This window comes from Primulina tabacum, chromosome 6, assembly GCF_025594145.1.
Source record: "Primulina tabacum isolate GXHZ01 chromosome 6, ASM2559414v2, whole genome shotgun sequence".
Taxonomy (NCBI): Eukaryota; Viridiplantae; Streptophyta; class Magnoliopsida; order Lamiales; family Gesneriaceae; genus Primulina; species Primulina tabacum.
The window spans coordinates 33,525,018-33,532,490 of NC_134555.1; positions in this window are offsets into that span (position 1 = coordinate 33,525,018).

Consider the following 7,473-nt stretch of genomic DNA (forward strand, 5'->3'; position numbering starts at 1 on the left):
ACCTGTAATCCGCGCAGGTGTGTCCGCACCCCCCTGAGTGGACGAGAAAGAAAGGATTTCTCGGAGCAACCAGACCCAGGAGTCAACTTTCCCGTATGAGCATTCGGTACATGTGTATCAGTCCGTGGAAGAGTGAAAGGGTCACCACTACTGAGAATCTCCCCCCTAATCTTAGATAGGTCGTCTGAGGGTTCGCCGCGGTTCATTGCTGTGCTTACACACTAGGCTACCCTTTTCCGAAAGCTCCGCGGGACCACCTACCACTAGTCTTCGGCCGGAGGGGTTTATTGCACAAAAACGCCGGGACGCAGGCTCCCGAAAAGGGAAGCCCAACGAATGTCAGATGCAAAGCCCCGCACCTCATTAAGATCATATTGGCATACTCTCCCAAAAAAAAAAGAGCAGACCCCATTGAAGACGAGAGTGAGGTACAACAAGGCCATTTCTGTCCACCGCCCTTCTCACGGAGCCGTACGTGGACGTTACTGCTCATACAGCTCCCAGCCAGCAAGCAGTTAGCCTTCCTCTACAAGGAATGAAAGTGTGGATGAATCGACATCAAGAATTCTTTTTTTTTTGACTTTTGTAAAACAAAGGGCAATGAAAGAAACGAAGTTGTCACTCGATCGAAAGGATATAAGACATAACGAAATCTTAGCTTCGCTGACTTTCTGAGGTATAACCTTCGCCACGACATTAGTGGCTTAGCTCTTCGCGCTTCCCGCAGGATAGAGAGAGTAAGGGGGGAGGGGGCGGAAGATTGGTCCGCTCCGAAAAGCTGAGTTTTTCGGTTAGCTCCCCCTATGTGGTCGGCCTTCTTACCAGTCTGCCTCCTTTCTCTTGATGGAATATATCAATACCCGAGCTCCAGCTTTGCTTGCGTTCTTCACCGGCGAGCGCCGGATGTATCACTCATCCCGCTCCTAAGGTAAGGAGTCTTCTGTGTGTTATAATCTTTACGGGAATGAATCACATCTGTTGGTTGAGAATTGCTATGGAATTCATTGATAATTACTTTGCCAGGTTCTAGGGGGGCTACTCTTCTTTTTTTGTCGATCGAGCCGCTCTCCCTCATTCCACTCGTCCAGCCCTCTTCACGAACTTGTACAATCGATGCCACAAAGATAGCCAACTCTATTATCAAAGAAATAAGGAAACGGGCGACAATTTGGCACCAGATATCCGGAGGTGTGGAAAGAGCAGCTGTGAGAAGCGGAAAAACCATCAAAAAACGACGATTGTTCGTGGAAGTTTCTACAGAAAGACCCCTTGGTTCTAGCAAACGGATCACAATTACAGGTACCTGGGAGCATACCGATGGAATGAACGAAATACGAACAGTTAACATAATATGGTCATAGATCTTAGGTTGTAACTTGATCGAGCGAATTTGTTGATGTTTCACCCATGAAGTATGGAAAGTGCCAAACATTGGGAACTACCCGGGGAAGAGTTAGGAACAGGAACAAGGAGAAGCGAGAACCACTTAAATGGAGGAATCGATTGTATTTCCTCCTTTGTTCCCTATAGCAACTGGGGATCAAAAAGCACAAAATTTGATGACTTATGAAGGGAAAAACGAAGTAAGAGCATGCTATTGAAGACGTTGTAACATATGTCGAGAAGGCCTCCGTTGATTGTGTACGAACAAAATACGAGTCAAAAGGCAGGGTAAGAAAGGGTTTAGCTAATGGAGATATTAACTCTTCCGGGAACCAGTAACGCGTAAACCATGTCAAACCAAGACCAATCAATATCCGAACGGAACGGATTCGAACTTCTCCTAGAAGAGTTTCCGGTGCGAAATGAAATTCATAGGATATATATGAGAAATTCAAAGGAAAAATAGAACTACGACCGGCCATCATATTAGTAAATAAACGTATTCCTGAGCTTAATGCGCGAAAACAGCCTCTTTTAACAGGACCAGGACAGCAGCCTCTTGGCTTGGTAGATAGGGAACTTTCTCTTCTTAGCGCCGGATCCACTTTTTTTTCTTCCCGGAATACTAAGCCCTTCCTTGCTTGAAAAAGTCAAAGGCGGAAGAGGGACTTTTTCCAATATTCTAGGCACCTAACAGCCGGCAGGGGATGAAATAAGAGTAGATTCCGGGCATCTGGCATTTGTCCTGAGAACAGCTCCTTCTCCGCTCAGAGTCAAACAGGCAAAGTGCTAACCATGCTAACATGTTCATGTACAGTTCCTTCTTTCAAAATGGGCATAGTAGGATCAATCAGGTTAATCCCTGTATTCGTTGTTCTCAGTTCAATTGCTGGTACATGTATGTGGGCTTTCTGCTTCTGCTTCTCATGTCAATCTTCCAATGTCTTGCCATTTTCTCTTATATAGATAGGCTAACGCGCCTTGTCCTATTCTATTCCTCCTCGTCCATTAAAGGCAGTTGCTTGCCTTGTAGATGTGTCAAACAGGGGATTCGAGAACATAAGTCCACAGCACAGCGTTTACGCCAACTCCCAGTTTTTTCTCTTCTTTCTTTTTTCAAAGTCATGATCAGAATGAAAGGATCCGAAGGAGGCTGGGTCTTTCTTTTGGTTCCAGAGGTGCTGGTTCGAGTCCTGCTCGTGACAGTTCAACTATTCGTACAAAAACAATGCATTGATTGAGAGCATCGGAGTTGTTCACAAGAACTGACTATTCTATTCCGAAACCTAGAAAAGCGAGAAAGAGAAGTGATCAACGAAGACTCAAATAGCTGAGATGCCGCTAAGAATTATAGCCTTATTCTTAACATTATTGAGAAAGTAAGATTTAAGACGGTAGAGTTCAATCTCAATTCCCATCTCACCTACCCTTCGTGTATTAAGGAAGGCAGTTCATGCCCTATGCTAAGATGCTAATATGGGAAATGCTGACATCTCATCTAAGAAGGAAGAGTCTAAGGCTTTGTTCTCGAGAAAGTCTTAGATTGGAGCTAGTTCTTTTTTCCTAGTCTTCGGCCTAGCTTACTAATAGAGGTCTCATGCGCACTATAGTATCCATATTCTCCTAGCTTTTTTTTAAGAAGAGAACTTCAAATATTTTCTGGAGATATCCATTTTCCTGGAGAGACAGATAAAATATCCCGACATAGTGGCGTTTTGATACCACCAGGTGCAGGAAAACAAAATTCTAAGGAATCAAAAAAATGGAAAAATTGGATCTATGTTCAACGGATCACACCTAGTAAGAAAAAGTATTTTGTTTTAGTTCGGCCTGTCGTCACATATGAAATAACGGACGGTATTAATTTAGCAACGCTTTTTCCCCCGGATCTGTTGCAGGAAAGGGATAATGTGCAACTTTGAGTTGTCAATTATATCCTTTATGGAAATGGTAAACCAATTCGAGGGATTTCTGATACAAATATTCAATTCGTTCGGACTTGTTTAGTATTGAATTGGGACCAAGACAAAAAAAGCTCTTCTAGTTAAGAAACCCGTGCTTCCTTTGTTGAAATAAGGGCAAATGGTTTGATTCGACATTTCCTACGAATCGACTTAGTGAAATCCCCTATTTCATATAGGAATGATCTAGCGGGCTCAGGATTGCTCTCTGATAATAGATCAGATTGCACCAGTCCGTTTTCTTTCATTTATTCCAAGGCAAGAAATCACCCCTTAATCAAAATAAAATAACTATTCATACGTTGTTGAATAGAAATACGGGATTACAATCATTGAGAATTTTGTCATCATCCAATTGTTTTCGAATGGGTCCATTCAACGATGTAAAATATCAAAGTGTGATAAAAGAATCAATCAAAATGACAAAAGATCCTCTAATTCCAATTAAGAATCCGCTGGGGCCTTTAGGAACATTCTAATTGCGAATGTTTATTCATTTTACCATTTACTAACTCATGATCAGATCTTGGTAAATAACTATTTGCAAATTGACAATTTAAAACATACTTTTCAAGTAATTAAATATTATATTATTTATTTAATGGATGAAAACGATAAAATTTAGAACCCCGATCCATGCAATAACATTATTTTCACTTTGAATTGGTATTTTCTCCATCCTGTCAAGAAATATCTACAATAATGAGTCTTGGGCAGTTTATTTGTGAAAATATATGTATAGCCAAAAGTGCACCACACCTAAAATCGGGTCAAGTTATACTTGTTCAAGTCGATTCTGTAGTAATACGACCCGCTAAGGCTTATTTGGCCACTCCAGGCGCAACTGTTCATGGCCATTATGGGGAAATCCTGTACGAAGGAGATACTTTAATTACATTTATATATGAAAAATCGGGATCTGGTGATATAACCCAGGGGCTTCCAAAAGTGGAACAGGTGTTAGAAGTGCGTTCGATTGATTCAATATCGATGAATCTAGAAAAGCGAGTTGAGAGTTGGAACGAACGTATAACAACAATTCTTGGAATGCCGTGGGCATTCTTGATTGGTGCTGAGCTAACTATAGTGCAAAGTCGTATCTCTTTGGTTAATAAGATACAAAAGGTTTATCGCTCCCAGGGGGTGCCATAATAGGCATATAGAAATTATTGTACGTCAAATAACATCAAAGGTGTTGGTTTCAGAAGACGGACTGTCTAATGTTTTTTCACCCGGAGAACTAATTGGGTTGTTGCGAGCGGAACGAATGGGGCGCGCGTTGGAAGAAGCGGTTTGTTCGTCTATCTACGGCCAATCTATGTATGGTAGAAGAAAAGGTTCCATCGGAACAATTATTTATTTCAGTTCGGAGTTCCTCGTCTTTTTTTTTGAGGGGGGGGGGGGGGGAGAAATGATAAGAAGATATTGGAACATCACCTTGGAAGAGATGCTGGAGGCAGGAGTTCATTTTGGCCATAGTACTAAGAAATGGAATCCTAAGATGGCACCTTATATCTCTGCAAAGCGTAAAGGTATTCATAATACAAATCTTACTAGAACTGCGCGTTTTTTATATGAAGCCTGCGATTTTGTTTTTGATGCAGCAAGTAGGGGAAAACAATTCTTAATTGTTGGTACCAAAAATAAAGCAGCTGATTCATCTGGGAGGAACAACAATAAAAAATAAGGGCTTTCGGGTTTTTTCACCTGGTCTTGCATTGCAGCTATTTGAAAATTCTTATTTCTATTCTATTTAAAATAGAAATCTTATAGAAGAAAGATTATAACTATGTCCCATCTCTAGTGATGGTGGGACCAACCAAGATGTATGTCGTCCAACCCGACCTCAGACTCTTTCTTCCCGACCTATTTGACTCTCTGGCCACAGTTATTTAGGTGGTATATATTCCGAGATTGAAGAGATCGAATTCCTCCCGGGAACACACGAAAGAAAGATATGAACTGGGTAAATAGAAATGGAAAAGAGATGTTTCCAATTCATCAAAATGTGAAGCTTTTTCTACATCTATATGATCTACTAAAGTAGATCGGTATTGACCATATAATAGAAGAAGATCTTGGTACATGGAGTCCCAAGAAGGTAAGAACTCCAACCTATCTGATGCTTCTTCGGCCAAATACAATAAATATACAAGTGGGACCTGCACTATGAGCAAGCTGTGCGAAAAACCGCTTCTTTTTTCCGGTTCCGAAACAACTTGGGCGAAATAGGGTTCTACCGGGAAACCATGGATTTTTGAGTTTTCGCCATTGGTTACTGGTTGAGCCACTGGAATGGAATGAGATAAGAATCTCTGGAGATCTTTCTTCTCCACTTACTCGTAACAGGCTTTTCTTCTGTAGAATACTTCTTCCGAATGGCATAATTGTCCGATTTCTTCCTCGATCTTCAAAGAAAACCGACTCCTCCTACTCCTCCTTCTCCTTTAGGATAGGATCGTCGTTGGTCCTTCTTTCACTAATGATCTCACCATTTTCTAGTAGTTGTAGTTCGCGCGAGGGACTATCCTTTCTATTGCTTGCCCTTTCACTCTCAAAGGGTCTCTCTCTTCTATAAAGCGAAGCAAAGCGCATGGCGCTGAAGTGAAGAAAGCTCAATAAACACACAGGAACACGATGCAGGGCATAGCATAAATGAGACCGCTGATCATTTCATAAAACATATATGCTTTCCCCCTCTTTCTTTGAAGCGAATTCCTGCCCTTTGATATATTTATTAATGAGTCGAAAGACTCAATCGTCCCAAGTACATACTTTGAATTTGATGAAGCTTTCTTTCCCTCGTTGGTACATTACGGGTTCAGCCCTTGTTTTCGCGAAGGTGACAAGAAAGGATTCCACACCTTTGCTTTGAGGGAATCTAAGGTTTTGAAAGAACGTAGTAAGTGGTGAACTTTGTTTCCTCGCTCATTCGAATTGCATGTGTTAAGCATATAGTCTCAGTAGCATGATTGGAGCTTCTTAGCGCTTAGGCTACTACCTAACATTAACTAACCTACTACTATTTATATAGTAAGCAAGATCGTTACGTCTTTTTTCTTTCTTTATGAAATTTTTCGAGGGCGGTACACTTTTCCCGTTATCAAAAGATTTCATTTCGAAAGGTAGAGGGCAGCTGTTAACATTGTAGCTAGTGAAGTTCCACCGGGGGAGTTAGATCATATCTCGCTATGAGACATCCAGTTAGGACGTAACATAGGTCATTTCGATAGCTCTGGGCACACAGCACCGTCGGAAAGGACAATCCTCTGGGTGAAGGGCTACTCACATGCCACGTATCGCCGATTACTGACCCAGCTCATCTTTACCACTGCAGTATATGCTATAAATAGGGAGTTTGATAAATCTTAGAGTGGCCTTATTCGGCACCTCCTAAGCCAACTCTTTCATTCTTTATTTTCTACTATTTGCTCTTATGGCTAGTGCGCTATTTGTGCCCGGGCAGAGTAAGCTGAGGGGACGGAAGAGCTAAACCTATCGATCTGGTCGAGGTGGGACTAACATCTATTAAAAAACCTCTTCTGATAGGGCTAGGTGGCTCTCTTTCACTGAAGGAAGAGGAAGAAAGGTACGGGAATAAGTGGGAATCAGCGCTATGAAAAAGAAAGCTCAGAAAGAACCGGTCTTTCAGGTCCTGTTGTCATATCCCTTTCTATCTTAAACGTAGCTTTATAATCCTTGAAAAGCTAAAGTCTCATTCATGATTTACAACAATGAGTTGAAGTGAACTTAGGAACACAAGAGCACATAGGAAACCATATAGTTGCCAAGTGCTAGAGCAAGGTTGTTCGCTAGCTCGAGCCAGGTATGCGGGAACATATTCTCCAGTTGCTTCAGCAGTACATAGATTTCTTTGCATGGGACTATCATGAGTTCCAATGTTGCAAGGGTTCAAGCCATTCAAACAGCCACCAAGAAGAATCGCACCGTTGGTAGTGGATCTTGACTATTGGGATAACAACTAGTTGGATATGCCTCTTCCGGTAGAGTTGACTGTAGCCGCATGTCTATAGTGCGGTTAGCAGGTGAGGGTAGCATTCTTCTTTATAGTCTCTTTAAACCAAATCTAGTGCAATCAATAAAATCGAATCGTAGATCTGAGATTGCA